Genomic DNA, 16377 nt, shown 5'->3' on the forward strand with positions numbered 1-16377 from the left:
TAACTAATTTACCGCCTGGTGATGTCAGTGATGTGTTTTTAGGGAACCCCATTATTATTCTGCTAATGTAAAATGTGGTTTTGTTTTACTTTCACTTTCAAACAGAGACTGCTCCAGGTAGTTATTTGGTAAGCGTTGGTGGTATAGAGGAGATAGAGGAGATTTGAGAACAGTTTTTTTTCTTCTGGTTAGGTTATCTTGGTTTCTGGCACCCTCTTGAGTAATTTTTGTCTTCATTATTTAATCACAGTGTGCTTAATTAAAGCATCAGACAAGCCTACATATAGTTGATTTTATTCAGTCTATATATGGAAAAATACACTTTTTAAAATTTGAACCAGTCGATTGGTCGAAAGAACAGACGGCTTTTGATATACTAAAAAATAATTTTTGTCGGGGACTTCAGCAATGGATTAGTCAAATAATTTCTGGGTAACAATCAAATACCCTACTGTGATTGTTTTCAATTAAAATGATAAAAAATGACTTGTCAGTAAAGAGCAATTTGTCAAGCAAGAATTTTGCTAGGAATGTCTTGCATTGTCTGAGTGGAAAGGGGGAAAGCTGAAAACTAGCTGTTATTGGCAGAGCCGTTTGGAACTCTTTGTTATGGGTCTATTAACTAATTTACCGCCTGGTGAAGTCAGTGATGTGTTTTTAGGGAACCCCATTATTATTCTGCTAATGTAAAATGTGGTTTTGTTTTACTTTCACTTTCAAACAGAGACTGCTCCAGGTAGTTATTTGGTAAGCGTTGGTGGTATAGAGGAGATAGAGGAGATTTGAGAACAGTTTTTTTTCTTCTGGTTAGGTTATCTTGGTTTCTGGCACCCTCTTGAGTAATTTGTGTCTTCATTATTTAATCACAGTGTGCTTAATTAAAGCATCAGACAAGCCTACATATAGTTGATTTTATTCAGTCTATATATGGAAAAATACACTTTTTAAAATTTGAACCAGTCGATTGGTCGAAAGAACAGACGGCTTTTGATATACTAAAAAATAATTTTTGTCGGGGACTTCAGCAATGGATTAGTCAAATAATTTCTGGGTAACAATCAAATACCCTACTGTGATTGTTTTCAATTAAAATGATCAAAAATGACTTGTCAGTAAAGAGCAATTTGTCAAGCAAGAATTTTGCTAGGAATGTCTTGCATTGTCTGAGTGGAAAGGGGGAAAGCTGAAAACTAGCTGTTATTGGCAGAGCCGTTTGGAACTCTTTGTTATTGGTCTATTAACTAATTTACCGCCTGGTGATGTCAGTGATGTGTTTTTAGGGAACCCCATTATTATTCTGCTAATGTAAAATGTGGTTTTGTTTTACTTTCACTTTCAAACAGAGACTGCTCCAGGTAGTTATTTGGTAAGCGTTGGTGGTATAGTGGTGAGCATAGCTGCCTTCCAAGCAGTTGACCCGGGTTCGATTCCCGGCCAACGCAACTGGGTATTTTGTTTGAATCACCCTTTTTTTTTTTTTTTTTTTTAAATTTTATTTCACCTTTATTTAACCAGGTAGGCTAGTTGAGAACAAGTTCTCATTTGCAACTGCGACCTGGCCAAGATAAAGCATAGCAGTGTGAACAGACAACACAGAGTTACACATGGAGTAAACAATAAACAAGTCAATAACATGGTAGAAAAAAAAGAGAATCTATATACAATGTGTGCAAAAGGCATGAGGTAGGCAATACATCGAATAATTACAATTTAGCAGATTAACACTGGAGTGATAAATCATCAGATGATCATGTGCAAGAAGAGATACTGGTGTGCAAAAGAGCAGAAAAGTAAATAAATAAAAGCAGTATGGGGGGTGAGGTAGGTAAATTGGGTGGGTAGTTTACAGATGGACTATGTACAGCTGCAGCTGAAATGAATCTGCTAAAAGTCCAGTGCAGCTATTTTTATCTCAGTATCAAATAGGGCTGACACCATTTAGTCAACTGGTTGATAGGCTGTTGGTCGACTGAGAATTTTTTCGTTTAGCAGTTGCCCGAAAAAAAGATTTATGGCACGTCTTGATTGACGCATATCTCCTTGCTGTTTGAGGTGAAGAAATGTTATAAAATAGGCCTACCTGATTACTTCTTGTCCTTGCGCAAATAGCCTGGTATAGAGCCTACAGTTGTGTCTGCCCGGAGGTCACTGGCAGGGGAAACTGAGGGTGCAAAATATTTTATACAATGTTGCAAGTTTGTTAGCTCAAGCATCTGGCTGGACCAAGTTGATTAGTTGATACATTATTTCAAGTTCGTTGCAGAAAGGCCATGTGTAGCCAAAGTGATTTATTTTTTATCAGGATATTTTTTTCACCTTCAGACTGTAATGATTTTATTTGTTGGCTTTATGTAGGCCATTTTTACATAGTTGGCAATGGCAATAGAAGTTACTTTTAGATTTGTGTAGTTTTCATTTAGGTTTAGATATCATTTTTATTCATCACTTGAATATTATTTTGAGATACGAAGACTTTTAATATGAAATAAATTAAATTGTTCCACGAAAATATGCATATGAAAACCATAACTGGCACGCAGATCGGTAGAAATGGTAAGATAAGTTGTCGTGCTTCCTGAGTGGCCCAGTGTTCTAAGGCACTGCAACGTTGCATCCGGCCGCAACCGGGAGACCCATGGGGCAGTGCACAATTGGTCCAGTGTCGCCTGGTTTAGGGGAGGGTTTGGCTGGCAGGGATATTCTTGTCCCATCGCGCACTAGCGATTCCTGTGGAGGGCCGGGCGCAGTGCACGCTGACACGTTCGCAAGGTGTACGGTGTTTCCTCTGACACATTGGTGCGGCTGGTTTCCAGGTTAAGTGAGCAGTGCAGCTTGGCTGGGTTGTGTTTCGGAGGACGCGTGGCTCTCAACCTTCACCTATCCAGAGTCTGTTGTGGAGATGGGACAAGACTGTAACTACCAATTGGATATCATGAAATTTGGGGGTAAAAAATCAATTGAAGGTTAATTGGTACACTAAATGGAAACTGACCCTCTGGTGTAGCCTAATTCCGGGAGCGTAATGGTGCGAAGGCCATCAGCAGCGGGAGGAGGAGATTTGAGAACAGTTTTTTTTCTTCTGGTTAGGTTATCTTGGTTTCTGGCACCCTCTTGAGTAATTTGTGTCTTCATTATTTAATCACAGTGTGCTTAATTAAAGCATCAGACAAGCCTACATATAGTTGATTTTATTCAGTCTATATATGGAAAAATACACTTTTTAAAATTTGAACCAGTCGATTGGTCGAAAGAACAGACGGCTTTTGATATACTAAAAAATAATTTTTGTCGGGGACTTCAGCAATGGATTAGTCAAATAATTTCTGGGTAACAATCAAATACCCTACTGTGATTGTTTTCAATTAAAATGATCAAAAATGACTTGTCAGTAAAGAGCAATTTGTCAAGCAAGAATTTTGCTAGGAATGTCTTGCATTGTCTGAGTGGAAAGGGGGAAAGCTGAAAACTAGCTGTTATTGGCAGAGCCGTTTGGAACTCTTTGTTATTGGTCTATTAACTAATTTACCGCCTGGTGATGTCAGTGATGTGTTTTTAGGGAACCCCATTATTATTCTGCTAATGTAAAATGTGGTTTTGTTTTACTTTCACTTTCAAACAGAGACTGCTCCAGGCAGTTATTTGGTAAGCGTTGGTGGTATAGTGGTGAGCATAGCTGCCTTCCAAGCAGTTGACCCGGGTTCGATTCCCGGCCAACGCAACTGGGTAGTTTGTTTGAATCACCCTTTGAAATGAATCTGCTAAAAGTCCAGTGCAGCTATTTTTATCTCAGTATCAAATAGGGCTGACACCATTTAGTCAACTGGTCGATAGGCTGTTGGTCGACTGAGAATTTTTTCGTTTAGCAGTTGCCCGAAAAAAAGATTTATGGCACGTCTTGATTGACGCATATCTCCTTGCTGTTTGAGGTGAAGAAATGTTATAAAATAGGCCTACCTGATTACTTCTTGTCCTTGCGCAAATAGCCTGGTATAGAGCCTACAGTTGTGTCTGCCCGGAGGTCACTGGCAGGGGAAACTGAGGGTGCAAAATATTTTATACAATGTTGCAAGTTTGTTAGCTCAAGCATCTGGCTGGACCAAGTTGATTAGTTGATACATTGTTTCAAGTTCGTTGCAGAAAGGCCATGTGTAGCCAAAGTGATTTATTTTTTTATCAGGATATTTTTTTCACCTTCAGACTGTAATGATTTTATTTGTTGGCTTTATGTAGGCCATTTTTACATAGTTGGCAATGGCAATAGAAGTTACTTTTAGATTTGTGTAGTTTTCATTTAGGTTTAGATATCATTTTTATTCATCACTTGAAAATTATTTTGAGATACGAAGACTTTTAATATGAAATAAATTAAATTGTTCCACGAAAATATATGCATATGAAAACCATAACTGGCACGCAGATCGGTAGAAATGGTAAGATAAGTTGTCGTGCCTCCTGAGTGGCCCAGTGTTCTAAGGCACTGCAACGTTGCATCCGGCCGCAACCGGGAGACCCATGGGGCAGTGCACAATTGGTCCAGTGTCGCCTGGTTTAGGGGAGGGTTTGGCTGGCAGGGATATTCTTGTCCCATCGCGCACTAGCGATTCCTGTGGAGGGCCGGGCGCAGTGCACACTGACACGTTCGCAAGGTGTATGGTGTTTCCTCTGACACATTGGTGCGGCTGGTTTCCAGGTTAAGTGAGCAGTGCAGCTTGGCTGGGTTGTGTTTCGGAGGATGCGTGGCTCTCAACCTTCACCTATCCAGAGTCTGTTGTGGAGATGGGACAAGACTGTAACTACCAATTGGATATCATGAAATTTGGGGGTAAAAAATCAATTGAAGGTTAATTGGTACACTAAATGGAACTGACCCTCTGGTGTAGCCTAATTCCGGGAGCGTAATGGTGCGAAGGCCATCAGCAGCGGGAGGAGGAGATTTGAGAACAGGTTTTTTTCTTCTGGTTAGGTTATCTTGGTTTCTGGCACCCTCTTGAGTAATTTGTGTCTTCATTATTTAATCACAGTGTGCTTAATTAAAGCATCAGACAAGCCTACATATAGTTGATTTTATTCAGTCTATATATGGAAAAATACACTTTTTTAAATTTGAACCAGTCGATTGGTCGAAAGAACAGACGGCTTTTGGTATACAAAAAAAAAAAAATTGTCGGGGACTTCAGCAATGGATTAGTCAAATAATTTCTGGGTAACAATCAAATACCTTACTGTGATTGTTTTCAATTAAAATGATCAAAAATGATCATAAATGACTTATCAGTAAAGAGCAATTTGTCAAGCAAGAATTTTGCTAGGAATGTCTTGCATTGTCTGAGTGGAAAGGGGGAAAGCTGAAAACTAGCTGTTATTGGCAGAGCCGTTTGGAACTCTTTGTTATTGGTCTATTAACTAATTTATCGCCTGGTGATGTCAGTGATATGTTTTTAGGGAATCCCATTATTATTCTGCTAATGTAAAATGTGGTTTTGTTTTACTTTCACTTTCAAACAGAGACTGCTCCAGGCAGTTATTTGGTAAGCGTTGGTGGTATAGTGGTGAGCATAGCTGCCTTCCAAGCAGTTGACCCCGGGTTCGATTCCCGGCCAACGCAACTGGGAATTTTGTTTGAATCACCCTTTGAAATGAATCTGCTAAAAGTCCAGTGCAGCTATTTTTATCTCAGTATCAAATAGGGCTGACACCATTTAGTCAACTGGTCGATAGGCTGTTGGTCGACTGAGAATTTTTTCGTTTAGCAGTTGCCCGAAAAAAAGATTTATGGCACGTCTTGATTGACGCATATCTCCTTGCTGTTTGAGGTGAAGAAATGTTATAAAATAGGCCTACCTGATTACTTCTTGTCCTTGCGCAAATAGCCTGGTATAGAGCCTACAGTTGTGTCTGCCCGGAGGTCACTGGCAGGGGAAACTGAGGGTGCAAAATATTTTATACAATGTTGCAAGTTTGTTAGCTCAAGCATCTGGCTGGACCAAGTTGATTAGTTGATACATTGTTTCAAGTTCGTTGCAGAAAGGCCATGTGTAGCCAAAGTGATTTATTTTTTTATCAGGATATTTTTTTCACCTTCAGACTGTAATGATTTTATTTGTTGGCTTTATGTAGGCCATTTTTACATAGTTGGCAATGGCAATAGAAGTTACTTTTAGATTTGTGTAGTTTTCATTTAGGTTTAGATATCATTTTTATTCATCACTTGAATATTATTTTGAGATACGAAGACTTTTAATATGAAATAAATTAAATTGTTCCACGAAAATATGCATATGAAAACCATAACTGGCACGCAGATCGGTAGAAATGGTAAGATAAGTTGTCGTGCCTCCTGAGTGGCCCAGTGTTCTAAGGCACTGCAACGTTGCATCCGGCAGCAACCGGGAGACCCATGGGGCAGTGCACAATTGGTCTAGTGTCGCCTGGTTTAGGGGAGGGTTTGGCTGGCAGGGATATTCTTGTCCCATCGCGCACTAGCGATTCCTGTGGAGGGCCGGGCGCAGTGCACGCTGACACGTTCGCAAGGTGTACGGTGTTTCCTCTGACACATTGGTGCGGCTGGTTTCCAGGTTAAGTGAGCAGTGCAGCTTGGCTGGGTTGTGTTTCGGAGGACGCGTGGCTCTCAACCTTCACCTATCCAGAGTCTGTTGTGGAGATGGGACAAGACTGTAACTACCAATTGGATATCATGAAATTTGGGGGTAAAAAATAAATTGAAGGTTAATTGGTACACTAAATGGAAACTGACCCTCTGGTGTAGCCTAATTCCGGGAGCGTAATGGTGCGAAGGCCATCAGCAGCGGGAGGAGGAGATTTGAGAACAGGTTTTTTTCTTCTGGTTAGGTTATCTTGGTTTCTGGCACCCTCTTGAGTAATTTGTGTCTTCATTATTTAATCACAGTGTGCTTAAATAAAGCATCAGACAAGCCTACATATAGTTGATTTTATTCAGTCTATATATGGAAAAATACACTTTTTAAAATTTGAACCAGTCAATTGGTCGAAAGAACAGACGGCTTTTGGTATACTAAAAAAAAAAAATTGTCGGGGACTTCAGCAATGGATTAGTCAAATAATTTCTGGGTAACAATCAAATACCTTACTGTGATTGTTTTCAATTAAAATGATCAAAAATGATCAAAAATGATCAAAAATGACTTGTCAGTAAAGAGCAATTTGTCAAGCAAGAATTTTGCTAGGAATGTCTTGCATTGTCTGAGTGGAAAGGGGGAAAGCTGAAAACTAGCTGTTATTGGCAGAGCCGTTTGGAACTCTTTGTTATTGGTCTATTAACTAATTTACCGCCTGGTGATGTCAGTGATGTGTTTTTAGGGAACCCCATTATTATTCTGCTAATGTAAAATGTGGTTTTGTTTTACTTTCACTTTCAAACAGAGACTGCTCCAGGTAGTAATTTGGTAAGCGTTGGTGGTATAGTGGTGAGCATAGCTGCCTTCCAAGCAGTTGACCCGGGTTCGATTCCCGGCCAACGCAACTGGGTATTTTGTTTGAATCACCCTTTGAAATGAATCTGCTAAAAGTCCAGTGCAGCTATTTTTATCTCAGTATCAAATAGGCCTGACACCATTTAGTCAACTGGTCGATAGGCTGTTGGTCGACTGAGAATTTTTTCGTTTAGCAGTTGCCCGAAAAAAAGATTTATGGCACGTCTTGATTGACGCATATCTCCTTGCTGTTTGAGGTGAAGAAATGTTATAAAATAGGCCTACCTGATTACTTCTTGTCCTTGCGCAAATAGCCTGGTATAGAGCCTACAGTTGTGTCTGCCCGGAGGTCACTGGCAGGGGAAACTGAGGGTGCAAAATATTTTATACAATGTTGCAAGTTTGTTAGCTCAAGCATCTGGCTGGACCAAGTTGATTAGTTGATACATTGTTTCAAGTTCGTTGCAGAAAGGCCATGTGTAGCCAAAGTGATTTATTTTTTATCAGGATATTTTTTTCACCTTCAGACTGTAATGATTTTATTTGTTGGCTTTATGTAGGCCATTTTTACATAGTTGGCAATGGCAATAGAAGTTACTTTTAGATTTGTGTAGTTTTCATTTAGGTTTAGATATCATTTTTATTCATCACTTGAATATTATTTTGAGATACGAAGACTTTTAATATGAAATAAATTAAATTGTTCCACGAAAATATGCATATGAAAACCATAACTGGCACGCAGATCGGTAGAAATGGTAAGATAAGTTGTCTTGCTTCCTGAGTGGCCCAGTGTTCTAAGGCACTGCAACGTTGCATCCGGCCGCAACCGGGAGACCCATGGGGCAGTGCACAATTGGTCCAGTGTCGCCTGGTTTAGGGGAGGGTTTGGCTGGCAGGGATATTCTTGTCCCATCGCGCACTAGCGATTCCTGTGGAGGGCCGGGCGCAGTGCACGCTGACACGTTCGCAAGGTGTACGGTGTTTCCTCTGACACATTGGTGCGGCTGGTTTCCAGGTTAAGTGAGCAGTGCAGCTTGGCTGGGTTGTGTTTCGGAGGACGCGTGGCTCTCAACCTTCACCTATCCAGAGTCTGTTGTGGAGATGGGACAAGACTGTAACTACCAATTGGATATCATGAAATTTGGGGGTAAAAAAACAATTGAAGGTTAATTGGTACACTAAATGGAAACTGACCCTCTGGTGTAGCCTAATTCCGGGAGCGTAATGGTGCGAAGGCCATCAGCAGCGGGAGGAGGAGATTTGAGAACAGGTTTTTTTCTTCTGGTTAGGTTATCTTGGTTTCTGGCACCCTCTTGAGTAATTTGTGTCTTCATTATTTAATCACAGTGTGCTTAAATAAAGCATCAGACAAGCCTACATATAGTTGATTTTATTCAGTCTATATATGGAAAAATACACTTTTTAAAATTTGAACCAGTCAATTGGTCGAAAGAACAGACGGCTTTTGGTATACTAAAAAAAAAAAATTGTCGGGGACTTCAGCAATGGATTAGTCAAATAATTTCTGGGTAACAATCAAATACCTTACTGTGATTGTTTTCAATTAAAATGATCAAAAATGATCAAAAATGATCAAAAATGATCAAAAATGACTTGTCAGTAAAGAGCAATTTGTCAAGCAAGAATTTTGCTAGGAATGTCTTGCATTGTCTGAGTGGAAAGGGGGAAAGCTGAAAACTAGCTGTTATTGGCAGAGCCGTTTGGAACTCTTTGTTATTGGTCTATTAACTAATTTACCACCTGGTGATGTCAGTGATGTGTTTTTAGGGAACCCCATTATTATTCTGCTAATGTAAAATGTGGTTTTGTTTTACTTTCACTTTCAAACAGAGACTGCTCCAGGTAGTTATTTGGTAAGCGTTGGTGGTATAGAGGAGATAGAGGAGATTTGAGAACAGTTTTTTTTCTTCTGGTTAGGTTATCTTGGTTTCTGGCACCCTCTTGAGTAATTTTTGTCTTCATTATTTAATCACAGTGTGCTTAATTAAAGCATCAGACAAGCCTACATATAGTTGATTTTATTCAGTCTATATATGGAAAAATACACTTTTTAAAATTTGAACCAGTCGATTGGTCGAAAGAACAGACGGCTTTTGATATACTAAAAAATAATTTTTGTCGGGGACTTCAGCAATGGATTAGTCAAATAATTTCTGGGTAACAATCAAATACCCTACTGTGATTGTTTTCAATTAAAATGATAAAAAATGACTTGTCAGTAAAGAGCAATTTGTCAAGCAAGAATTTTGCTAGGAATGTCTTGCATTGTCTGAGTGGAAAGGGGGAAAGCTGAAAACTAGCTGTTATTGGCAGAGCCGTTTGGAACTCTTTGTTATGGGTCTATTAACTAATTTACCGCCTGGTGAAGTCAGTGATGTGTTTTTAGGGAACCCCATTATTATTCTGCTAATGTAAAATGTGGTTTTGTTTTACTTTCACTTTCAAACAGAGACTGCTCCAGGTAGTTATTTGGTAAGCGTTGGTGGTATAGAGGAGATAGAGGAGATTTGAGAACAGTTTTTTTTCTTCTGGTTAGGTTATCTTGGTTTCTGGCACCCTCTTGAGTAATTTGTGTCTTCATTATTTAATCACAGTGTGCTTAATTAAAGCATCAGACAAGCCTACATATAGTTGATTTTATTCAGTCTATATATGGAAAAATACACTTTTTAAAATTTGAACCAGTCGATTGGTCGAAAGAACAGACGGCTTTTGATATACTAAAAAATAATTTTTGTCGGGGACTTCAGCAATGGATTAGTCAAATAATTTCTGGGTAACAATCAAATACCCTACTGTGATTGTTTTCAATTAAAATGATCAAAAATGACTTGTCAGTAAAGAGCAATTTGTCAAGCAAGAATTTTGCTAGGAATGTCTTGCATTGTCTGAGTGGAAAGGGGGAAAGCTGAAAACTAGCTGTTATTGGCAGAGCCGTTTGGAACTCTTTGTTATTGGTCTATTAACTAATTTACCGCCTGGTGATGTCAGTGATGTGTTTTTAGGGAACCCCATTATTATTCTGCTAATGTAAAATGTGGTTTTGTTTTACTTTCACTTTCAAACAGAGACTGCTCCAGGTAGTTATTTGGTAAGCGTTGGTGGTATAGTGGTGAGCATAGCTGCCTTCCAAGCAGTTGACCCGGGTTCGATTCCCGGCCAACGCAACTGGGTATTTTGTTTGAATCACCCTTTTTTTTTTTTTTTTTTTTTAATTTTATTTCACCTTTATTTAACCAGGTAGGCTAGTTGAGAACAAGTTCTCATTTGCAACTGCGACCTGGCCAAGATAAAGCATAGCAGTGTGAACAGACAACACAGAGTTACACATGGAGTAAACAATAAACAAGTCAATAACATGGTAGAAAAAAAAGAGAATCTATATACAATGTGTGCAAAAGGCATGAGGTAGGCAATACATCGAATAATTACAATTTAGCAGATTAACACTGGAGTGATAAATCATCAGATGATCATGTGCAAGAAGAGATACTGGTGTGCAAAAGAGCAGAAAAGTAAATAAATAAAAGCAGTATGGGGGGTGAGGTAGGTAAATTGGGTGGGTAGTTTACAGATGGACTATGTACAGCTGCAGCTGAAATGAATCTGCTAAAAGTCCAGTGCAGCTATTTTTATCTCAGTATCAAATAGGGCTGACACCATTTAGTCAACTGGTTGATAGGCTGTTGGTCGACTGAGAATTTTTTCGTTTAGCAGTTGCCCGAAAAAAAGATTTATGGCACGTCTTGATTGACGCATATCTCCTTGCTGTTTGAGGTGAAGAAATGTTATAAAATAGGCCTACCTGATTACTTCTTGTCCTTGCGCAAATAGCCTGGTATAGAGCCTACAGTTGTGTCTGCCCGGAGGTCACTGGCAGGGGAAACTGAGGGTGCAAAATATTTTATACAATGTTGCAAGTTTGTTAGCTCAAGCATCTGGCTGGACCAAGTTGATTAGTTGATACATTATTTCAAGTTCGTTGCAGAAAGGCCATGTGTAGCCAAAGTGATTTATTTTTTATCAGGATATTTTTTTCACCTTCAGACTGTAATGATTTTATTTGTTGGCTTTATGTAGGCCATTTTTACATAGTTGGCAATGGCAATAGAAGTTACTTTTAGATTTGTGTAGTTTTCATTTAGGTTTAGATATCATTTTTATTCATCACTTGAATATTATTTTGAGATACGAAGACTTTTAATATGAAATAAATTAAATTGTTCCACGAAAATATGCATATGAAAACCATAACTGGCACGCAGATCGGTAGAAATGGTAAGATAAGTTGTCGTGCTTCCTGAGTGGCCCAGTGTTCTAAGGCACTGCAACGTTGCATCCGGCCGCAACCGGGAGACCCATGGGGCAGTGCACAATTGGTCCAGTGTCGCCTGGTTTAGGGGAGGGTTTGGCTGGCAGGGATATTCTTGTCCCATCGCGCACTAGCGATTCCTGTGGAGGGCCGGGCGCAGTGCACGCTGACACGTTCGCAAGGTGTACGGTGTTTCCTCTGACACATTGGTGCGGCTGGTTTCCAGGTTAAGTGAGCAGTGCAGCTTGGCTGGGTTGTGTTTCGGAGGACGCGTGGCTCTCAACCTTCACCTATCCAGAGTCTGTTGTGGAGATGGGACAAGACTGTAACTACCAATTGGATATCATGAAATTTGGGGGTAAAAAATCAATTGAAGGTTAATTGGTACACTAAATGGAAACTGACCCTCTGGTGTAGCCTAATTCCGGGAGCGTAATGGTGCGAAGGCCATCAGCAGCGGGAGGAGGAGATTTGAGAACAGTTTTTTTTCTTCTGGTTAGGTTATCTTGGTTTCTGGCACCCTCTTGAGTAATTTGTGTCTTCATTATTTAATCACAGTGTGCTTAATTAAAGCATCAGACAAGCCTACATATAGTTGATTTTATTCAGTCTATATATGGAAAAATACACTTTTTAAAATTTGAACCAGTCGATTGGTCGAAAGAACAGACGGCTTTTGATATACTAAAAAATAATTTTTGTCGGGGACTTCAGCAATGGATTAGTCAAATAATTTCTGGGTAACAATCAAATACCCTACTGTGATTGTTTTCAATTAAAATGATCAAAAATGACTTGTCAGTAAAGAGCAATTTGTCAAGCAAGAATTTTGCTAGGAATGTCTTGCATTGTCTGAGTGGAAAGGGGGAAAGCTGAAAACTAGCTGTTATTGGCAGAGCCGTTTGGAACTCTTTGTTATTGGTCTATTAACTAATTTACCGCCTGGTGATGTCAGTGATGTGTTTTTAGGGAACCCCATTATTATTCTGCTAATGTAAAATGTGGTTTTGTTTTACTTTCACTTTCAAACAGAGACTGCTCCAGGTAGTTATTTGGTAAGCGTTGGTGGTATAGTGGTGAGCATAGCTGCCTTCCAAGCAGTTGACCCGGGTTCGATTCCCGGCCAACGCAACTGGGTATTTTGTTTGAATCACCCTTTGAAATGAATCTGCTAAAAGTCCAGTGCAGCTATTTTCATCTCAGTATCAAATAGGGCTGACACCATTTAGTCAACTGGTCGATAGGCTGTTGGTCGACTGAGAATTTTTTCGTTTAGCAGTTGCCCGAAAAAAAGATTTATGGCACGTCTTGATTGACGCATATCTCCTTGCTGTTTGAGGTGAAGAAATGTTATAAAATAGGCCTACCTGATTACTTCTTGTCCTTGCGCAAATAGCCTGGTATAGAGCCTACAGTTGTGTCTGCCCGGAGGTCACTGGCAGGGGAAACTGAGGGTGCAAAATATTTTATACAATGTTGCAAGTTTGTTAGCTCAAGCATCTGGCTGGACCAAGTTGATTAGTTGATACATTATTTCAAGTTCGTTGCAGAAAGGCCATGTGTAGCCAAAGTGATTTATTTTTTATCAGGATATTTTTTTCACCTTCAGACTGTAATGATTTTATTTGTTGGCTTTATGTAGGCCATTTTTACATAGTTGGCAATGGCAATAGAAGTTACTTTTAGATTTGTGTAGTTTTCATTTAGGTTTAGATATCATTTTTATTCATCACTTGAATATTATTTTGAGATACGAAGACTTTTAATATGAAATAAATTAAATTGTTCCACGAAAATATGCATATGAAAACCATAACTGGCACGCAGATCGGTAGAAATGGTAAGATAAGTTGTCGTGCTTCCTGAGTGGCCCAGTGTTCTAAGGCACTGCAACGTTGCATCCGGCCGCAACCGGGAGACCCATGGGGCAGTGCACAATTGGTCCAGTGTCGCCTGGTTTAGGGGAGGGTTTGGCTGGCAGGGATATTCTTGTCCCATCGCGCACTAGCGATTCCTGTGGAGGGCCGGGCGCAGTGCACGCTGACACGTTCGCAAGGTGTACGGTGTTTCCTCTGACACATTGGTACGGCTGGTTTCCAGGTTAAGTGAGCAGTGCAGCTTGGCTGGGTTGTGTTTCGGAGGACGCGTGGCTCTCAACCTTCACCTATCCAGAGTCTGTTGTGGAGATGGGACAAGACTGTAACTACCAATTGGATATCATGAAATTTGGGGGTAAAAAATCAATTGAAGGTTAATTGGTACACTAAATGGAAACTGACCCTCTGGTGTAGCCTAATTCCGGGAGCGTAATGGTGCGAAGGCCATCAGCAGCGGGAGGAGGAGATTTGAGAACAGTTTTTTTTCTTCTGGTTAGGTTATCTTGGTTTCTGGCACCCTCTTGAGTAATTTGTGTCTTCATTATTTAATCACAGTGTGCTTAATTAAAGCATCAGACAAGCCTACATATAGTTGATTTTATTCAGTCTATATATGGAAAAATACACTTTTTAAAATTTGAACCAGTCGATTGGTCGAAAGAACAGACGGCTTTTGATATACTAAAAAATAATTTTTGTCGGGGACTTCAGCAATGGATTAGTCAAATAATTTCTGGGTAACAATCAAATACCCTACTGTGATTGTTTTCAATTAAAATGATCAAAAATGACTTGTCAGTAAAGAGCAATTTGTCAAGCAAGAATTTTGCTAGGAATGTCTTGCATTGTCTGAGTGGAAAGGGGGAAAGCTGAAAACTAGCTGTTATTGGCAGAGCCGTTTGGAACTCTTTGTTATTGGTCTATTAACTAATTTACCGCCTGGTGATGTCAGTGATGTGTTTTTAGGGAACCCCATTATTATTCTGCTAATGTAAAATGTGGTTTTGTTTTACTTTCACTTTCAAACAGAGACTGCTCCAGGTAGTTATTTGGTAAGCGTTGGTGGTATAGTGGTGAGCATAGCTGCCTTCCAAGCAGTTGACCCGGGTTCGATTCCCGGCCAACGCAACTGGGTATTTTGTTTGAATCACCCTTTGAAATGAATCTGCTAAAAGTCCAGTGCAGCTATTTTCATCTCAGTATCAAATAGGGCTGACACCATTTAGTCAACTGGTCGATAGGCTGTTGGTCGACTGAGAATTTTTTCGTTTAGCAGTTGCCCGAAAAAAAGATTTATGGCACGTCTTGATTGACGCATATCTCCTTGCTGTTTGAGGTGAAGAAATGTTATAAAATAGGCCTACCTGATTACTTCTTGTCCTTGCGCAAATAGCCTGGTATAGAGCCTACAGTTGTGTCTGCCCGGAGGTCACTGGCAGGGGAAACTGAGGGTGCAAAATATTTTATACAATGTTGCAAGTTTGTTAGCTCAAGCATCTGGCTGGACCAAGTTGATTAGTTGATACATTATTTCAAGTTCGTTGCAGAAAGGCCATGTGTAGCCAAAGTGATTTATTTTTTATCAGGATATTTTTTTCACCTTCAGACTGTAATGATTTTATTTGTTGGCTTTATGTAGGCCATTTTTACATAGTTGGCAATGGCAATAGAAGTTACTTTTAGATTTGTGTAGTTTTCATTTAGGTTTAGATATCATTTTTATTCATCACTTGAATATTATTTTGAGATACGAAGACTTTTAATATGAAATAAATTAAATTGTTCCACGAAAATATGCATATGAAAACCATAACTGGCACGCAGATCGGTAGAAATGGTAAGATAAGTTGTCGTGCTTCCTGAGTGGCCCAGTGTTCTAAGGCACTGCAACGTTGCATCCGGCCGCAACCGGGAGACCCATGGGGCAGTGCACAATTGGTCCAGTGTCGCCTGGTTTAGGGGAGGGTTTGGCTGGCAGGGATATTCTTGTCCCATCGCGCACTAGCGATTCCTGTGGAGGGCCGGGCGCAGTGCACGCTGACACGTTCGCAAGGTGTACGGTGTTTCCTCTGACACATTGGTGCGGCTGGTTTCCAGGTTAAGTGAGCAGTGCAGCTTGGCTGGGTTGTGTTTCGGAGGACGCGTGGCTCTCAACCTTCACCTATCCAGAGTCTGTTGTGGAGATGGGACAAGACTGTAACTACCAATTGGATATCATGAAATTTGGGGGTAAAAAATCAATTGAAGGTTAATTGGTACACTAAATGGAAACTGACCCTCTGGTGTAGCCTAATTCCGGGAGCGTAATGGTGCGAAGGCCATCAGCAGCGGGAGGAGGAGATTTGAGAACAGTTTTTTTTCTTCTGGTTAGGTTATCTTGGTTTCTGGCACCCTCTTGAGTAATTTGTGTCTTCATTATTTAATCACAGTGTGCTTAATTAAAGCATCAGACAAGCCTACATATAGTTGATTTTATTCAGTCTATATATGGAAAAATACACTTTTTAAAATTTGAACCAGTCGATTGGTCGAAAGAACAGACGGCTTTTGATATACTAAAAAATAATTTTTGTCGGGGACTTCAGCAATGGATTAGTCAAATAATTTCTGGGTAACAATCAAATACCCTACTGTGATTGTTTTCAATTAAAATGATCAAAAATGACTTGTCAGTAAAGAGCAATTTGTCAAGCAAGAATTTTGCTAGGAATGT

General features: G+C 39.8%; 7 non-coding genes across 7 annotated transcripts; all 7 read left to right on the forward strand.

Moving 5' to 3' along the window:
* Nucleotides 1-1370: 1370 nt before the first annotated feature.
* On the forward strand, nt 1371-1442 carry trnag-ucc (transfer RNA glycine (anticodon UCC)). The gene has a single exon. It is a non-coding gene; the product is annotated as a tRNA-Gly (tRNA).
* A 2204-nt stretch (nt 1443-3646) lies between these two features.
* On the forward strand, nt 3647-3718 carry trnag-ucc (transfer RNA glycine (anticodon UCC)). Its single transcript has one exon. It is a non-coding gene; the product is annotated as a tRNA-Gly (tRNA).
* A 1814-nt stretch (nt 3719-5532) lies between these two features.
* trnag-ucc (transfer RNA glycine (anticodon UCC)) lies at nt 5533-5605 on the forward strand. Its single transcript has one exon. It is a non-coding gene; the product is annotated as a tRNA-Gly (tRNA).
* A 1823-nt stretch (nt 5606-7428) lies between these two features.
* Nucleotides 7429-7500, forward strand: trnag-ucc (transfer RNA glycine (anticodon UCC)). The gene has a single exon. It is a non-coding gene; the product is annotated as a tRNA-Gly (tRNA).
* A 3070-nt stretch (nt 7501-10570) lies between these two features.
* Nucleotides 10571-10642, forward strand: trnag-ucc (transfer RNA glycine (anticodon UCC)). Its single transcript has one exon. It is a non-coding gene; the product is annotated as a tRNA-Gly (tRNA).
* Nucleotides 10643-12846: 2204 nt separating this feature from the next.
* trnag-ucc (transfer RNA glycine (anticodon UCC)) lies at nt 12847-12918 on the forward strand. Its single transcript has one exon. It is a non-coding gene; the product is annotated as a tRNA-Gly (tRNA).
* Nucleotides 12919-14720: 1802 nt separating this feature from the next.
* trnag-ucc (transfer RNA glycine (anticodon UCC)) lies at nt 14721-14792 on the forward strand. The gene has a single exon. It is a non-coding gene; the product is annotated as a tRNA-Gly (tRNA).
* The last annotated feature ends 1585 nt before the right edge of the window (nt 14793-16377 follow it).

The sequence above is a fragment of the Salvelinus alpinus genome, chromosome 30, assembly GCF_045679555.1.
Source record: "Salvelinus alpinus chromosome 30, SLU_Salpinus.1, whole genome shotgun sequence".
Classification (NCBI taxonomy): Eukaryota; Metazoa; Chordata; class Actinopteri; order Salmoniformes; family Salmonidae; genus Salvelinus; species Salvelinus alpinus.